This window comes from Stenella coeruleoalba, assembly GCF_951394435.1.
Source record: "Stenella coeruleoalba genome assembly, chromosome: X".
Classification (NCBI taxonomy): domain Eukaryota; kingdom Metazoa; phylum Chordata; class Mammalia; order Artiodactyla; family Delphinidae; genus Stenella; species Stenella coeruleoalba.
Genome location: NC_137152.1, coordinates 103,050,212 through 103,070,583, shown reverse-complemented (window position 1 = coordinate 103,070,583; position 20,372 = coordinate 103,050,212). Strand labels below are relative to the sequence as shown.

At 33.5% G+C, this 20,372-nt stretch overlaps 1 long non-coding RNA gene across 3 annotated transcripts in view; it reads right to left on the bottom strand.

The window, feature by feature from the left end:
* Positions 1–20,372, bottom strand: part of LOC307181032 — a 387,448-nt gene that overhangs the window by 267,497 nt on the left and 99,579 nt on the right. For 2 of the 3 annotated variants that reach the window (XR_013825844.1, XR_013825845.1), the window contains exon 4: positions 16,401–16,474. The exons of the other annotated variant lie outside the window; for it this stretch is intronic. This is a non-coding gene — a long non-coding RNA (uncharacterized lncRNA). The remainder of the gene's footprint in view (positions 1–16,400; positions 16,475–20,372) is intronic. 3 annotated transcript variants of the gene reach the window in all.

Sequence of the window (20,372 nt, the reverse complement as noted above, 5' to 3'; positions counted from 1 at the left end):
AAATAATAAGGAAAACATATCTATGCAAGGAAAACAGGGTGTGTCTTTGCTGAGAAAATGTATGAAGTATGGAGATATGTTTTTGAATATGTGGTCTTATGTGACTGGTTTCTTTCACTTAGCACAATGTTTTCAAGATTCATCCATGTTGTAGCATATACTAATGACTGGATAATATTCCACTGTATATCAATTTTCTGTTTATCCTTTTTTATGACTGGATAATATTCCACTGTATATCAATTTTCTGTTTATCCTTTTATCACTTAATGGATATTTGAGTTGATTCCACTACAGACAGCTATTATGAATGACACTTTTAACATTAGTGAACAAGTGTGAACACAGGTTTTGAATTCTCTTGGTTATATCACTAGGAGTGGAATTGCTACATCATATGGTAACTCTAATACTGTGAGGGATTCTAAACTGTTTTCACAGCAGCTGAGCTGTTTTACGTATGCAGGAACAATTTATGAATGATCATTTTTTTCCACATACTTGCCAAGCCATGTCATTTTGTTTGTTTTATGTCTAGTCTAGCCAACCTATTGGATATGAACTGGTATCTCAGTGTGTTTTTCATTTATATTTCCCTAATGACTAATGAACTTGAGCGTCATTTAATGTGCTTATTGACCATCCATCTTTGAAGAAATGTTTATTAAAGTACTTTGCCCATTTTAAAAATTGTCTTTTTATCAATTTATAAATTCTATAAAACTGCATTATATATGGTTTGCAAATATTTTCTCTTACTCTGTGAGTTGCCTTTTCACTTACTTGATAGTGTCCTTTGATGCACAAAAGTTTTAAATTTTGATGAAGTCCAATTTACTTTTCTTTTTGCTGTTTTGATTTGGCTAAAGTATTTAAGAAACTGTTATCTAATCCAAGGTAATGAAGAATTAAAAATATGTTCCCTTCTAAGAGTTTTATGTCTATTTGTATATGGTGGAAGAGAAAGGTCCAAATTCTTTTTTTTTTTTTATCAAGTAGGTATCCAGTTGTCACAGCACAATTTCTTGAAATTACTACTCTTGTTCTATTGAATGGTCTTGGGACTCTTGTCAAAAATCAATTGACCATAGAGTTATGGATTTATTTATGCACACATAATTCTATTGCATTGATCTGTATGTTTATCCTTATTCCGGTGCCACAATGGTTTGAATATCATAGCTTTGTAGTACATTTTGAAATCAGGAACTGTGAGTATTCCCACTCTTTTCATCTTTTTTGAGACTGTTTTGGCTATTCAGAGTGCCTTGTAACTTCACATGAATTTTAGGATGAACTTTATCATTACTACAAAAAAATCAGTTGGAATTTTGGTAGGGATTGCAGTGAATGCATAGATCCATTTGGGGGAGTACCTTAATTATATTAAATCTTCCAAACCATGAACATGGTAGATCTCTACATTTACTTAGGTCTCCTGTAACTTCTTTTGGCAATGTTATGTAGTTTTCAGTATAAAAGCACTATTCTTCTTTGCTTAAATTTATTCCTAAGTATTTTATTATTCAGATGATATGAATGTAACTGTTTTATTTCACTTTCAGATATTGCATTGCTGGTGTACAGAACACAATTGATTTTTGTATATTGATCTTGTATGCTAAAACTTTGCTGAACTTCTTTTTTTAATCCCCAGTAGCATGTTGTGGAGTCCTTACAATTTTCTACAAGAAAAATTATGTTATCTACAAATAGAGATAATTTTGATTATTCATTGTTCATCTGGATGTTTTATTATTTATTTTCTTGCCTAATTATCCTGGTTAGATCTTCCAGTATAATGGTTACTAGAAGTGTCAAGAGTGGACATCTTTCTCTAGTTCCTGATCTTACGAGGAAATCTTTTTTTTTTTTTAATGATCTTTAAATTTTTAATTGTGGTTTAAAGAAACATAACACACAATTTACCATCTTACCAATGTTTAAGTCTATAGTTCAGTAGCGTTAAGTATATTCACATTGTTGTGTTATAGCTCTCCAGAACTTTTTATCTTACAAAACTAAAAATCTATACCCATTGAACTATTCCCCATTTCTCTCTCCCTCCAGTCCGTAACAGCCACCACTTTCTTTCTGTTTCTATGAATGTGACTAATTGAAACACCTTGTTTAAGTGGAATTATGCATTATTTATCTTTCTGTGACTGGCTCATTCCATTTAGCACAACATCCTCAAGAGTCATCTATATTGTAGCATGTGACAGGATTTACTTCTATTTAAAGTGTGAATAATATTCCACTGCATATACCACATTTTCTTTACCTGTTCACCTGTTGATAGAAACTTGGAATGCTCTGGATATGTATGTTAGGTTCATTTGGTCTATAGTGTTGTTCAAATCCCTTGTTTCCTATATTTTCTCTGTCTGGATGATCTATTATTGAGAGTGAAGTTCCCAACTATTATTATATTGCTATTTACTTCTTTACATTCTCTTAGAATGTGCTTTTTATTTTTAGGTATTCTGATATTGGGTGCATACATATTTACATCTGTTATATCTTCTAGATGAACTGATCCCTTTATACAATGACCTTCTTTGTCTCTTTTGACCATGTGTAATTTAAAGTCCATTTTGTCTCATATAAGTAGAGTTACCCCTTCTTTCAAGTAGGATAGAAAATCATAAAGACAGAAACTTCTGTCAACTTCTATTTATCTAAATTAATGTTGAATTTTGTCAGATCTTTGAGCAATTATAGTTAGTGTTTTTGTGATTTTTGTCAGTTTTTTCTTTATAAAATTTATATTAATAGAATTGCTACCATCAGTCCATTGCTACATCCCTGCCATAAATCATTTTGGGGCATAATTTTCATAACAACTTTAAACTTTTGTAACATGATCCTGCTTATTAACAAAGATTTAGCAGTAATACTAAAATACATTGTAGTTTTAATTTTTTCTTATCTCTCTCAGTTTGGTATTAATGCTATCACTATAAAAGTGTTTAAAGGTTTTCCTTCCTTTTCTATTTGCTGTTGTGGTTAATATAGCATGTGAGTTGAATCTTTTTAAGATTTCAGTAGAATTCCCCTGTGAAATCATACAGCTTAGGACTTTTCTGCAGGCTAAGTGATGGGAGGAGGAGATAATTCTTTGAAAAAGTATATTTTATGGAAATTGAACAGTTAAAATTTGCTTCCTAGTCTGAGTTCAGTTTTGGTCATTTATATTTTCCTGGAAACTAATCCAAATCATCCAGATTTTCATATATATTCATAATCAGTTGACAAAATGTAGCTACTTATAATTATTTTTCTCTGCAACAGTTGTTTTAACATTATCATTTCTGTTTTGCATATTTTCATGCTTTCTGCTTTTTTCATTCATTAAATGAGGTAATTTCTAGTACGTATTTTGTGTGTGCCAGAAATTAGATTGATTTATTAGTACTGCTATTTTCCAAATCATCAATTAATAGATTGCTCAAACTTGCTTTCCTTTTATGTTTGTGTATAGCTTCACTTTTATCCCTACTGTGGTTAATCATATTTACTTACAGGATTTGTTTCCATTCTTCCTTTTTTCTTTTTTTTCTCCAATTTGACAACCTGTGGACCTAGGATCATGTTACAGTCAGTCCATGTTTTCCCCATTGATCTTTCTGTTTGATATCTCTGTGATATTCCTTTGGTATGTATAGCCACCCCTGAGCCAATACATATGATTTTCATTGCTTTAGCTATAAAACAAAACTTGGTATCTCATAGGGCATGCTCCCATTCTTTATTCTTACTTACCAACACTTTTGGTATTTTGGGGTTCTGTGAATTTTATGATCAGCTTTTCAAATTCCATGAAAAACATGTTAGGATTTAAATTGGAAATGCATTGATTTTTACAGTATTGATTTTTAACAAATAATTATAGATCTATTAAGGTTACTAATTTCTTCCTGAGTTAAATTGTTATGAGGCAAAACACTTGCCTAAATAAATCCTTGGAAAATGTGTCCCCAGTTAGTGTACTGGGGAACATAACAAAGATGGCTTTATGAAAAATGAGTTTTTTGAAAATTATAAGTAAATTTTAGGGTATGATAATTTTTAAATTAGAGATTTTTTCTTTCAGATTTATTGAGGTATAATGAAATAAGTACAGCATAAGATATATAGCATAATGAACTGATTTACATATATCATAAAATGATTACCACTATAAGTTGAGTTAACATCCATCATCTCATATAGATACAAAAATAAATTTTTTTAAAAGTTTCTTTTCTTTTGAGAGAACTTTTAGGATCTATTCATTTAAAAACTTTCAAATATACCATACAGCAGTGTAAACTATAGTCATCATGTACATTACGTTTGCCTTACAACTGGAACTTTGTGTCTTTGACCACTTCACCCAAATCTCCCTAAATCCCTCAACCGCCACCACTGGTAACCACAAATCTGATCTCCTTTTCTGAGTTTGATTTGCTTTTAAGAGACACAGATGTAGAAAACAGACTTGTGGACACAAGGGGGGAAGGGGAGGATGGGACGAATTGAGAGAGTAGCATTGATATATATCCATTACTATGTGTAAAACAGCTAGCTAGTGGAAAGCTGCTGCATAGCACAGGGAGATCAGCTCGGTCCTCTGTGATAACTTAGAGGGGTGGGGTGGGGGGTTGGGAGGGAGGCTCAAGAGGGAAGGAATATATGTATACATATAGCTGATTCACTTTGCTGTACAGAAGAAACTAACAGAATGCTGTAAAGCAATTATACTCCAATAAAAAAAAAGTGACATGGGGAAAGGTGTACAAAGTCAAGTTAAAAAATACAACATAAAACCATAAAGTAAAATATGAGAAATAAAAAAAAAGATTCCAGATATCAGTGAGATCATACAGTATTTGTCTTTCTCTAACTTATTTCACTTACCATAATGCCATCAAGCTTATCCCAAATAGCAGGATTCCCTTCTTTTCTATGGTTGGAGAGTATTCCATTCTATAGATGTACCATATTTTCTTATCCATTCATCCATTGATGGACCTTAGGCTGTTTCCATATCTTGGCTATTGTAAATAATACTGCAATGAACATTGAGGTGCAGATATCCCTTCACCTATATACCCAGAAATGGAAGCACTGGATCATATGGTAGCTTTACTTGAAAAATTTTGTGGAACTCCATACTGCTTTCCATAGTGGCTGAACCAATTTACAAACCCAAGCATGCACAAGGGTTTCCTTTTCTCCATATCCTCGCCAACATTTGTTATCTCTTGGCTTTTTCATCATGGCCATTCTAATATGTGTAAGATGATATCTCGTTGTGGTTTTGATTTGCATTTCCCTAATGATCACTGATGTTAAATACCATTTCTTGTAACTGTTGGCCATTTGTATAATTTCTTTGGAAAACTGTCTATTTGGGTCCTTTGCCCATTCTTTAAATTGCATTATTTGGTTTTTGGCTATTGAGTTGTATGACTTCTTTATATATTCTGTATATTAATCCTTCATCAAACATATGATTTGTAAATATTTTCTCCCTTTCTGTAGGTTGCCTTTTCATTTTGTTGATTCTTTTGATATGCAAAAGCTTTTTAGTTTTATGTGGTCTGACTTATTTTATCACTTGTGCTTTAGGTGTCATATCCAAAAATTATCATTGCCAAGACCCCTGTCATGAAGTTTTTTCCTGTTTTTTTCTAGTAGTTTTATGGTGGGAGGTCTTAAATTTGTCTTTCATGAATTTGGAGTTCATTTTTATGAGTGGTGTAATACAGGGATCGAATTTCATTCTTTTACATGTGAATATACAATTTTCCTGGGACCATTTATTGAAGAAACTATCTTTTTTCCACTGAGTATTCTTGGATCTTTTGAAATAAGGTTCGACTATATATGCATGGGTTTATTTCTGGGCTCTCAATATGTTCCATTGGTCTATGGGTCTGTTTTTATACCAGTACAATACTGTTCTGATTATTATAGACTTATAAAATAGCTTTAAGTCAGGAAGTATGATGCCTCCCAATCTGTTTTTTCTCAGCTTTGGTTTGGTTATTCAGGATCTTTTATGGATCCATATCAAGTTTTAAAATTTTTTAAATTTAATTTTTATTGAAGTATAGTTGATTTACAATGTATTAGTTTCAGGTGTAGAGCAAATATATATACATACGTATATGCATATACATATGTGCAATATATATATATACACACACACACACATATACATTCTTTTTCAGATTCTTTTCCTATGTAGTTTATTACAAAATGTTGAATATAGTTCCCTGTGCTATACAGTATATCCTTGCTGTTTATTTTATATATGGTAGTATGTATATGTTATTCCCAAATTCCTAATTATCCCTCCCCCGACCTTTCCCCTTTGGTGACCATATGTTTGTCTTCTGTATCTGTGAGTCTGTTTCTGTTTTGTAAATAATTTCGTTTGTATCATTTTTTTATCATCTACAAATAAGTGATATCACATGATATTTGTCTTTCTCTGACATACTTCACTTAGTATGATAATCTCTAGGCCCATCCATGTTGCTACAGTTGGCATTATTACATTCTTTTTTATGGCTAATATTCCATTGCATACACACACACACCACATCTTCTTTATCCATTCATCTGTCGATGGACATTTAGGTTGCTTCCATGTCTTGGCTATTGTAAACAGTGCTCCAATGAACACTGGGATGCATGTATCTTTTCAAATTATGGTTTTCTATGGATATATGCCCAGGAGTGGGATTGCAGGATTATATGGTAGCTCTATTTCTAGTTTTTAAAGGAACCTCCATACTGTTCTCCATAGTGGCTATACTAATTTACATTTCCACCAACAGTGTAGGAGGGTTCCCTTTTCTCCATACCCTCTCCAGCATTTATTATTTGTAGACTTTTTGATGATGGCCATTTTGACTGGTGTGAGGTGATACCTCATTGTAGTTTAGATTTGCACTTCTCTAATAATTAGTGATATTGAGCATCTTTTCATGTGCCTTTTGGCCATCTTTATATCTTCTTTGGAAAAATGTCTATTTAGATCATCTGCCCAGCTTTTGATTGTGTTGTTTTTTTTTTGTTTTTTTGTTTCTTGATATTGAGCTGTATAAGCTGTTTGTATATTTTGGAGATTAATCCCTTGTTGGTTGCTCCATATCAATTTTAAGACTTTTTTTCTGCTTCTGTAAAAAATGTCATTAGAATCTTGATAGGGATTTCACTGAATCTATAGATGGCTTTGAGTAGTATGATATATTAACAATATTCTTCCAATGCATGACCACAAGATACCTTTTATTAGCATCTTTTTTATTTCTTTCATCAATGTTTTATGATTGAATTTATTCCTAAGTATTTTATTGTTTTTGATGCTTATTAGAAATGGGAACTTTTAATTTTTTCTTCAAGTAGTTCACTATCAGTGTATAAAAATGGTACTGGTTTATCCATGTTAAATTTTACCCAACATTCCTAAATTTGTTGATTAGAAATAAGTTTCTTGGTGGAGTCTTTAAGATTTTTTACATATAAATCATGTAATCTGCAAAGAGAGGCAATTTTACTTCTTCTTTTCTAATTCTATGCCTTTTATATATGTTTCTTACCTGATTACTCTGGCTAGGACTCCAGTACTATGTTGAATTCCATTCTTTCTTATCCATTAACGTACATTGAAAAGTGTATGAAATTTCCTTTATTGTTTATGTTCATCCTCAAGTGTCTGATATGTAGCTTTCTTTCCCATTATTTTCTAATTTTAGTTCATATTTCTTCTTTGCCTCAGATGTTGACAATTTTTATTTTTATATATCTAGATGTTAGAACTTTTTTTCTGATTTGGTTATCAATTATGTATTTTCCCAGTAATCTTTCTTTTTTGGTAATTTCCTACTCATGGGGTTTTACTTTTAGTTTTCTTTTGGCCTAATACCTGCTCAAATTTTGTAAAAATTCCATAATTAATTTATATGTGGTCTTTCTGTTTTCAGCTATGTATCTATTAGAGCTAACTGATCATGTAAGCATTTGAGGTTTTCTACATTCTTACTTTTGTTCTAGAATTGTAATGGATGAGAGAGGTTTACTAAGTTATTCTACTACTAATATTATCTATTTCTCCTTGCATTTACTGACATTTTCTGCTTTATGACTTTTTAAGGTATCTTATTTGATGAATAACTGACACACTTTGATGTAGGATTGTACTTTGTTAGTAAGAATTACTCTTCTTCATCTTATTTAATTATTTTTGCCTCAGATTTTGACTCATATTACCATCAAGACTTCTGGTATGTTATTTTTTTTAATACACAACTGAAATACTTTTGACTTTTATTTTCAACCTTTCTAAGCCACTTGATTTTCCTTGTATCACAGTTCTATAGCATATGGTCACACTTTGCTCCAATTGAAATGTGATGTTTTTCTTTTTAATGGATTATTTACCACATTTACAGTTATTGATAGATTTTGTCTTAATTCTGCCATAATATTCTACATTTGTGGTTTCTGGTTTTATGTCTTCATTCACATTATTTATTTGTGCTTAGTGTTTTCTTCACATTGTTTTTCTGTATATATCCCTTCAAATAATATGAGGTTTGATTTTAGTTTTTGAAGAGATTACTTTTTATAACTATAATTTTAATATTAATATTCTATTTAACATGATATAAGACTCCATCAATAATAATGGTAGAATTATTATGCATTTATTGAGTTCTTTTACCTCCCCATCATAATTTTAATTTTTTTGCTCTCTTATAATTAACATTATATCATTATATATGTAACCTATTACTTTATTAGCTTTAGCTTTAAATTATATACTTTCACCCTCAAGCTATAGAAGACTGGGAAATCTATTTGTATTACTTTCTATTTTCTCTTTCACACCCCAATCCAACTTTATTTAGCTAGAATATTACTATGGTGTCATGATTTATAATATTTAAATTCTGCTCTGAAACAATAATTCTCTCAGTTTCAGTTTTAAGGCTAGGGTTTAATGGATTTAATGCTTGCCACCTCTCTGTTTAACATAGATTCTCTTTCATCATTTGGTTGTCTGAAATTCTTCTTCTATTAGATCAGTTCAATAGGACATATGCAAACTATACTCCATGAAATTTTATGTATTCAAAAATCATAGTCTGTTATCATTATATTTGAATTAATATTTGCCTAACGATAAAATAGAGGGTCACACTTTATTTTTTTTGAAGATTCTGTGAACACTGTTCTGCTGGCTTCTAATATTGGAAGGTGATGTGGACATTTTTGAGACTTTCTGGGTTTCTTTCCCTTACAGGTGACTTCACATTTTTACTTGGATGTCCAAAGAATCTTCCTTTATCTTTGAATCCAGAAAGTTTACTATGATGCGTTTTGATGTTCATTGTTTTGTTTCATTTTCCCGACTGGGACTCAGTGTACCCTTAAAGGCATTTAAATTAAAATCTTATTTCCAGAAAAGTTTTATGAAGTATACTTTAAACACTGATTTTCTATTCTATTTATTTCTCTTCTTTAGTGACACTGATTATGTGTAAGTTGGTTCTTCTGCTTGTCTTCCATATTTATTATTTTAATCAATCTTTTTTTAAACTTTTTGTTCATGTCCATCTCTCTCTTACTAGCTTTTACCATTTCTCAGTCCTCATCTCCACATTCCTTGCTGTGTTTTCAATAGTTATTTTCTTTTATGGTATCTCAAAATTAAGATGGCTTTCTCTCTTCCACTTTTTTCTCTTAATTCAGCTGGCTCATGTTTTAGCTATTTCTGTTGTTTTAAAACATCTCTGAATTCTTAGACTGCTTTGAAATCCTATTTAATTTTTTTCCAGGTTTACTGAGATATAATTGACATACAACATTGTATACGGTATACAAAGTGAGAATTTGATATACATATATATTGTGAAATGAGTTCCTATATTAAAGTTATGATTGTTTTATTGAGCTACCTGAATTACAATAATATATTTAGTTATGTCATCTGTTAACTTACAGTATTTTTCTTAATATTCTTCACTAACCACTTGTTTTCCATGTTCCTTTCATTATACATGCATACGTCCTTTTATACTGCTTCACTGTTTTGCACTTTGCAGATATTTTTTTTTTTTAAAGGTTGAAGACTTGTGGAACAATCAAGCAAGTGTACTGTCACCATTTTCCCAACAGCATTGGCTCACTTCCTGTCTCTGGGTCATATTTTCATAATTCTCACAGTATTTCAAACTTTTCCATTATTATTACATTTGTTGTGGTGATCTGTGATCAGTGATCTCTGACGTTACTATTGTAATTGTGTGTGGGGGGGGTGTGTACCACAAACCACACCCATACAAATAGATAGCAAACTTAATAAATAAATGTGTGTGTTCTGACTGTTCCATCTACTAGCAGTTCCCCCATCCCTTTTCCTCTCCTCCAGCCTCCCTGTCCCCTGAAATGCAACAATATTGAAATTAGGCCAATTAATACTCCTACAATGGTCTCTAAGTTTCCAAGTGAAAGGAAGAGTTGCATGTATCTCACTTTAAATCAAAAGCTAAAAATGATTATTCTTAGCGAGGAAAGCATATTGAAAGCTGATACAGGCCAAAAGGTAGGCCTCTTGCACCAAAGAGTTAGCCAAGTTTTGAATGCAAAGGAAAAGTCCATGGAGGAAATTAAAAGTGTTACTCCAATGAACATATCAGTGATAAGAAAGCAAAACAGCCTTATTGCTGATATGGAGAAAGTTTTACTGGTCTGGATAGAAGATCAAACCAGCCACGACATTCCCTTAGGCCCAAATCTAATCCAGAGCAAGGCCCTAACTCACTTCAATTCTATCAAGGCTGGAAGAGGTGAGGAAGCTGCAGAAGAAAAGTTTGAAGTTAGCAGAGATTGGTTCATGAAGTTTAAGGAAAGAAGCCATCTCCATCACATAAAAGTACATGATGAAGCAGCAAGTGCTGATGTAGAAGCCGCAGCAAGTTATCCAGAAGAACTAGTTAAGATAATTAATGAAGGTGGCTACACTAAACAACAGCCTTTCAATGGAGATGAAACAGCCTTCTATTGGCAGAAGATGCCATCTAGGATTTTCATAGCCAGAGAGGAGAAGTCAATGCCTGGCTTCAAAGCTTCAAAGGACAGGCTGACTCCACTGTTAGGGGCCAGTGGAGCTGGTGACTTTAAGTTGAAGCCAATGCTCATTTACCATTCTGAATCCTAGGGCCCTTAAGAATTATTCTAAATCTACTCTGCCTGTGATTTATAAATGGAGCATAAACAAAGCCTGGATGACAGCATATCTGTTTACAACATGGTTTACTAAATATTTTAAGCCCACTGTTGAGACCTACTGCTAAGAAAAAAGAGTTCTTTCAAAATATTACTGCTCATTGATAATGCACCTGGTCACCCAAGATCTCTGATGGAGGTGGACGAAGAGATTAATGTTCTTTACATGCCTGCTAATACAACATCCATTCTGAAGCCTATGGATGAAGAAGTCATTTTGATTTTCAAGTCTTATTATTTAAGAAATACATTTCATAAGGCTATAGCTGCCATAGATAGGGATTCCTCTCATGGATCTGGGCAAAGTAAATTGAAAACCTTCTGGAAAGTATTCACCATTCTAGATGCCATTTGGAACATTTGTGATTCACAGGAAGAGGTCAAAATATCAACATTAACAGGAGTTTGGAAGGAGCTGATTCCAGCCCTCATGGATGACTTTGAAGGGTTCAAAAGTGCAGCAGAGGAAGTAACTGCAGATGGCGTGGAAATAACAAGAGAACTAGAATTAGAAGTGGAGCCTGAAGATATTAATTAATTGCTGCAATCTCATGATAAAACTTGAATGGCTGAGGAGTTGCTTCTTATGGATGAGCAAAGAAAGTGGTTTCTTGAGATGGTATCTACTACTCCTGGTGAAGATGTTGTGAAGACTTGAAATGACGACAAAGGATTTAGAATGTTACATAAACTTAATTGATAAAGCAGTGGCAGTGTTTGAGAGGACTGACTCCAATTTTGAAAGACATTCTACTGTGGGTAAAATGCTATTAAACAGCATTATGTGCTGCAGAGAAATCGTTTGTGAAAGGAAGAGACAATCAGTGAGGCAAACTTCACTGTTGTCTTATTTCAAGAAATTGACCCAGCCATCCCAACCTCCAGCAACCACCACCTTGATCAGTCAGTAGCCATCAACATCAAGGGAAGACACTCTTCCAGCAAAAAGATTAAGACTACCTGAAGGCTCAGAAGATGGTTAGCATTTTTTAGCAATAAAGTATTTTTTTAAATTAAGGTATGTACATTTTTTAAAGATATAACACCATGCACACTTAATAGACTACAGTATAGTGTAAACATTACTTTTATATGCACTGGGAAACCAAAAAATTGCTGTGACTCGCTTTATTGCAATATTTGCTTTATTGTGGTGGTCTGGAAGTGAACCCACAGTATCTCCAAGGTATGCCTGTATTTTTTCATGGTATAATTTTGTAGTTCTTTTGCTGGTTCCTCATTAGTAATTACTTATGTTCGAATAAACCAAGTATCTGTGGACCAGCAGTTTAGAGGGGCTTATGTGGAGGAAGGGCTAGTATTTTTTACTTATGATACAGAGTTGTGTGTGAGTTATTTAAATATTTACTTCTCCCTAACCAGCCACAGACTACTTCCTGTTTAATACTTAAGTAAGCCTCCTATTTTTTGTTTTGGCCATGCTGCATGGCTTGTGGCATCTCAGGTCCCTCAGTTCCCCAACCAGGGATTGAACTCGGGCCATGGCAGTGAAAGCCCAGAATCCTAACCACTAGGCCACCAGGGAACTCCCAAGCCTGCCTTCCTTTAATGCCTAATGGAATGCAAGGAATATGGGGAAGTACTCTGTAAAAGCCCATGCTTGACTTTCTAAACAAAAGATTGACAAATTTAGCAATAACACTTCGAAATTCATAGCTGCAGACTTTCTTCCTATGTGTATTTCTCAGTGTCCTCTGAGTTTTCTGTATTTGGCAGCTCTTCCCCATATATCGTGGCACAGAGTTACATAAGTCTTCTAATATCACTAAAATTTGCAGCGATTTTTATTTTTAAACAAGAATAATGTTTTGGCATGGTTTTTGATAGCATTTGCCATTCTTTTCTTTATTCCTTCCTAAAACTAGATGTCTAGAAGGCTCACCTTATTTACATTTTGTAACTTCAATACTTTAGAGAGTTCATTAACTTCCCTCACCATTTAAAAAATAATTCTCATTTGTCTCTTTATGTATCTATAATACATATTAAACAACTCATTTAAACTAGGAATTTCTTGATTATTTTAATGGTCAGATTTTTTTTAACATGCTACAAACCATTTGTCAAATATGTTTCCTTCTGGTAAGAGTTTTAGCCATATCATTAACCTTCTAGCTTACTCAAGCTTAACTATGTATCCTTAGTTCATCAAGTAAAGTGTAGTTTTGCAAATTATAAATGACCTTTTCAATACTGTAGATGACTTCTGCAGTATCAGCTACAGACTCTGCTTTAGTTTCTTAATATTGTCACATAGAATTGTCTAAATGTCTGTCATCTACAAGTTTATAATGAACTCTGTGCTAAGCACTGTGTCAAATCAGTTCATTAGCAGCATTACCAATCATTTTCTCTTTTCATTGTTTCTGTCCATCACTGCTACCAGCTGTGGCCTAATTCCAAAATGTCACTGAACAACATAAAACAGCTTGGGACGGTGAGGTTTTTAACAGACTAAAGATTTTCCTTTAATATTCTAGATATAATCCTACCAACAGTTAACTCTTTATGGAGTGGCCTACCTATATGACTGTGAAGATGCCTCTGTTATTATAGATACAGATAGACAGGTAGGTAGATATACATAGATTGATCAATATAGATATATAGGATGATGTGCATGTGCATGTAAGCATGAAAATAAACATCAAGCTCATAATTGTATGTAATCACCACTTTATAAATTAAGTGGGTTCTATTGGATTTGTTTACTTTAATAGATGGAGTGTAGAATTACTTACCCTGTATAAAAAACAATCTAGATTTCCAAGGCCAGGTAATAAAAATTTATATAACTCAGCACTGAATTAAAATACTTGAGACTACCACTTGATGGAATTGGTGGTGGGTTATTTTCAAAGAAAAATATAGTATAGAAAAAATAGTTTAAAATAAGTTTAACTCCCAAAGATGTTCATAAAGTTGTTGTTTATAAAACATTTATTTAAGAGTGATAAAGTTAATGAAATACATCTGTATGTATTAAATTATGTTTATATAGAGTCCTAATATCCTATAGAAAAGCTTACTTAAAGTTTAAGTAATAAACTTAAAGACAATAATTACAGAACACAAAAGTATGTAGTATTGGTGGTGATGGTGCTGGTATTAGTGCTGGTAGTAACAACAACAGCTAATATTCACTGAGTACTAACTAAAAGCCAGGTATCATGAAAATGTTGCATGGATTATTTCATTTAATCTTCACAATAACTTGGAGAAGTATATAGTATTATCATCTTAATTTAACAGATATGAAAATAAAGATCAGAGAGGTTACATGAATTATCCAAAACTCATGTAGTTAGAAAGTGAAAGGCAAAAAAAAAAAAATTAAACCAATAGATTTAATTAAAACTACATAATTTTCCCATATGTATATATCAGAAACTATCACCACACTGTAAAAAATGAAATTAAATGGTGAAATACATAAACCATATATAAATAAATGTATGTAACATAATCATCAAAAAGCTAAATAGCTGTCCCTTTTTAATGAATTTATCTATGACTGCCTTTTGTTCTTTGTTTATGTGTTACATATCTTCACATTGAACATAAGATTTATATTTGGAAAATTAGGTTTTAAAGAAATAACAGTTATCCCTAGAGGCGTGAGATAGGGAGTGTGGGAGGGAGGCTCAAGAGGGAGGGGATACGGGGATATATGTACGCATATGGCTGATTCACTCTGTTGCACAACAGAAGCTAACACAGCATTGTGAAGCAATTATACTCCAATAAAGATGTATAAAAAAATAAAGAAATAACAGTTATCAGACAACTATATACAAAGGAAAACATAATTATCAAGGGGATAATTTGTATTTCAGGTGCTATAACAGTATATAAAATTATGAAATGTGCTATATTAAGTATCAAGTAGAAAAGAATTCTAGATTCAATGAGGTTGAGGCAGTTTAACAATCATCAATACACACCTTTTTTAAAAGCATTAGAAGCAATCTATAAATAGAAGCTTTAAAATCACATAAAGTAGGATTAGATTTAAATATTTACCAAAAGTGATAGTTTCACAAAAGTTTCATAAAATTAAACATTTTTCACACACCATTTATAGTGACCATGTTGTGTGTATAGTCATGTTGTTAGCAAGTTGATCTCATGCAAAACCAGAAGCTTGAGGAATTAGTCTATAACCTTTACATAATATTTCAAAGTGATCAATTTGGACTCAACATTGGTACAAGATTGGATGTATATTTATATTTCATTTAAATACTGTTTACCTATGATACCAAACAAACACAAAAAGTTGCTGCCAAGGAGTTGGAGACTACCATACCGGGAGACTCACATACTAGGCTGTTATTTAAAAATGGATCTTCCTGGGACTTCCCTGGTGGTGCAGTGATTAAGAATCCGCCTGCCAATGCAGGGGACACGGGTTTGAGCCCTGGTCCGGGAAGATCCCACATGCCACAGAGCAACTAAGCCTGTGTGCCACAACTACTGAGCCTGTGCTCTAGTGCCCGCGAGCCACAACTACTGAAGTCTGCACGTCTAGAGGCCGTGCTCCACAACAAGAGAAGCCACTGCAATGAGAAGCCTGCACACCGCAACAAAGAGTAGCCCCCGCTCACTGCAACTAGGGAAAGCCCGCGCACAGCAACGGAGACCCAATGCAGCCAATAAATAAATAAATTTATTTAAAAAATGGATCTTCCTTTTCCACAGAATTTTCATATAAGAATTGATCCAGAAGGACATACTTTTTCTTTTTTTTTAACTCTTGCCTCCTTGTTTAAAATGAGAGGGGGAATATCCAAATACACACCCCTGGAAGTGATTTATATGTTGGGATAAGGCTGGGAAAGAAAAGAACTATGTTCTGAATATTACATTTATGAGTTTGTTTGGATGTCATCCAAAATCATTGAAAAGAGTGAACAGACCTACACGCCAAATCCCAGAGCCATGTTCGCATTATTCGGCATACATTCCAGACTGAGAATCAATGTTAGAAACAGCTACAACTGTCAGCAGCTTTGAGAGTAACTTGAAAACATGACATTTTGGATTTTAGAAATATTTTTCACAGCAACAGAGATGGGTAAAACACATACGTTTATGTAGCACACCACTTTGTCTTGTGTCAGTAATTGCTGGCTTGGGCCTCTGAGATGTCTCTATCAATCCACTGAAAATAAAGTTAGATGTGAGCATTCTATGAGGGAGCAAAATGGCTGTCTGTATTTAAAATATCTAAATATTCTTTATGCATTATTTCTGACACATTTACAGCGACTTTTTAAACTAAACATTTTATTTGGAGACAATTGTACACTCACATGAAATTGTAAGAAATAATACAGAGAGACCCTATGTATCATTTAATCGGTTTCTCCCAATGGTAACATCTTGGAAAACTATAGTACAGTATCACAACTAGGATACATACTGACATTGACACAATCAAGATACAGAACAGTTCCCTTACCACAAGGATCCTTGAGTTGCATTGTTATAGCTATACTCACTTTTTTCCCATCCCATCCTAACCTCTGGAAACCTCTAATCTGTTCTCCATGTCTATACTTTTGACATTTCCAGTTGCTTTTAGGAAGTAATCTTTATTGGTTTCCCCTTCCTATCTTTCAGTCCTTTCTCTGTGACTTTTACTCACATCTTTCAACTAAAGCACTCTAGGTTCAGTGTAAGCTCCCCCTTTTTCAAAGTAAATAAATGCCCAGGGAATGTAAACCAAGTTTTGGTAGAAAGATCAAAAGTTTAATTATTTATTGAGTATTATATGCAGGATACTGTTCTAGGCATTAGGGGATATAGTGAATGAGACAGACAAGGTCCCAGTCCACATGGAACTCACATTCTAATGGGGAAAAAGGCATGATAAACAAATTTTAATATAGATCAATGGAACAGGATAGCAAGCCCAGAAATAAACCCATGCACTTATGGTCAATTAATCTATGACAAAGGAGGCAAGAATATACAATGGAGAAAAGACAGTCTCTTCAATAAGTGATGCTGGGAAAACTGGACAGCTACATGTAAAAGAATGAAATTAGAACACTCCCTAACACCATACACAAAAATAAACACAAAATGGATTAAAGACCTAAATGTAAGGCCAGATACTATAAGACTCTTAGAGGAAAACATAGGCAGAACACTCTGACATAAATCGCAGCAAGATCTTTTTTGATCCACCTCCTAGAGAAATGAAAATAAAAACAAAAATAAACAAATGGGACCTAACTAAGCTTAAAGGCTTTTGCACAGCAAAGGAAACCATACACAAAACAAACAACAACCCAGAGAATGGGAGAAAATATTTGCAAACGAAGCAACCAACAAGGGATTAATCTCCAAAATATACAAACAGCTCATGCAGCTGTATGTCAAAAAAACAAACAACCCAATCAAAAAATGGGGGGAAGATCTAAATAGACATTTCTCCAATGAAGACATACAGATGGCTAATAAGCACATGAAAAGATGTTCAACATCACTAATTATCAGAGAAATGCAAATCAAAATTGTAATGAGGTATCATCTCACATCAGTCAGAATGGCCATCATCAAAAAGTCTACAAACAATAAATGCTGGAAAGGGTGTGGAGAAAAGGGAACCCTCCTACAATGTTGGTGGGAATGTAAATTGGTACACCCACTATGGGGAGCAGTATGGAGGTTCCTTAAAAAACTAAAAGTAGAACTACCATATGATCCAGCAATCCCACTCCTGGGCATATACCCAGAGAAAACCATAATACAAAAAATACACGCACCCTAATGTGCACTGTAGCACTATTTACAATAGCCAGGACACGGAAGCAACATAAATGTCCATGGACAGAAGAGTGAATAAAGAAGATGTGGTAATACAAACAATGGAATATTACTCAGCCATAAAAAAGAATGAAATAATACCATTTGCAGCAACATGGATGGACCTAGAGATTATCATATTAAGTGAAGTAAGTCAGATAGAGAAAGACAAATGTCATGTGATATCACTTATTTGCAGATGATAAAAATAATGATACAAATGAACATATTTACAAAATACAAACTGACTTACAAATATTGAAAAGACATTTATGGTTACCAAAAAGGAAAAGGGCAGGGGAGGGATAAATCAGGAGCTTGGGATGAACATACACACACTACTATATATAAGATAGATAACCAAGAAGGACCTACTGTATAGCACAGAGAACTCTACTCAATATTCCGTGATAACCTATATAGGAATCTGAAAAAGAATGAATATATGTATATGTATAACTGAATCACTTTGCTCTACACCTGAAACTTATACAACACTAAATCAACTATACTCCAATAAAATTTTAAAAACTCAAAAAAAACTTAAAAAAAATTAAATGCACAAATTTTAAAGTCCTTACCCTTACATGATATTTCTCAGTTACATGTGTATGTGTGTGTGTGTGTACGCGTGTGTATATATTCAATGCGAAAATAATCTGCTAGACTATACACTCCATGAAGGCAGATATCTTATTTGTCTTGTTCACTTTTTGATTTTTAAAAAATAATGCTTGGAACATAGTAGTTGGTTATTTATTCAACCACTACTTATAGCAAGCCCATAGTGTGGTCCCAGGCATGGTGCTAGGCACTGAGAATACAGCAGTAATCAGATAAAAGTCCCTGCTCTCACAGAGCTTTGTGAATTCCAAAGATAGCTGGCACCAAATAGGTTTTCAATAACCTGTCACTGCTGCTGTTGCTATTGTCATTGTTTTGACTGTTATTAATATTTACTTCAGCTGATTCATAGACATAATTGTTGTGGTGACTCTCAGAACACAGGACAGATGTGTGAGAAAATTCTGTGTACGATGATGCAAATGTTAAAGTTAATATTTTATGATCTTTCCTCCCATAACCACAAGAGATGTTTTGACTCTCCTCCTGGTGAGCAGTATTCTAGCCTTTTTTTCCCCAGCAGACATGCCTAGTCCAATTATCATGTTGATGTTTATTCTGAGCACACCATGAAAGTGTAGCTTGTCATTCAAATGCAGGGGAGTCCTATACCAATAATACTAAACAGCTAGTGCTATGGAAAACAACACAAAACAAAAATCAATTTGATTTACAATACATCATTGTTTTCAGTAAGCTACCTTTCTATTTGCTTTTAGAGAGATGACATATATATTTCTTTTGGGGAGATAAAATATTTATATATTTCTTTGCATTTCTAAATATCTTCTAGATTGATTTTGGGGCGACTGATTGGATAAAACAGAAGTTTATATAGTACACCATTTTGTCTTATGTCAGTAGTTGCTGACATAAGATATAATAAATAGAATTATTATTCCCAAAGATTCCCAATCTTTGGGAAGAATGTTCAAGATTGGACTGGGTGCAAAGACCACCTCTCAAGGATATCTGATTGAACACATATAATAGCAAGTTGCTACTCAATATCAACATGCTTAGACAGATGATGTGTAATATTTTGTACATAAATGGTGCTCTTATCTGAGACTTTCTTCTCCTGACCTTGCTCATCCTCTCTGTTTAGGTGTTAGTTGTTTGCAGAGAGCATTTTTTGAGGATATTTCTCTCTTCTTAACCTCTCTTTTGGTGGGAACAGAAAGATTTGAGGATCAAATATAACCTCAGGGGAAGCCCAAGCTTTTCTTTTACTGAAAGGCAGAATCCAGGCCGATAGGATGACATTTCTAAGTGTTTGAATTTCTGGTGGTTTATTCTATACAGATGTAAATTTAACATTATCTGGCCTTTAAAGGAAGAGCACACGAGAGCAGGACAAGACCAAACCAAAAATAGCGAAGAGAAACAGTCTTCTGTGGAAATGTCTGACATCAGTAACAAGCTTTTTCCTTACCATTGCCACTATCCTAATCTTGGCGCTCACCTTTATGCCTAAAACTATATCAAAAACCCCTTATCTAAAACACCTGCTTCCACTATCTGTCAAGAGGCTTGTCTCACCTCACTCTATCTTCACATCAGTCCATCCTGTACATTTCACCTGGAATGAAATGTTGTGTCTTCCAAAAACACTTTTGCCC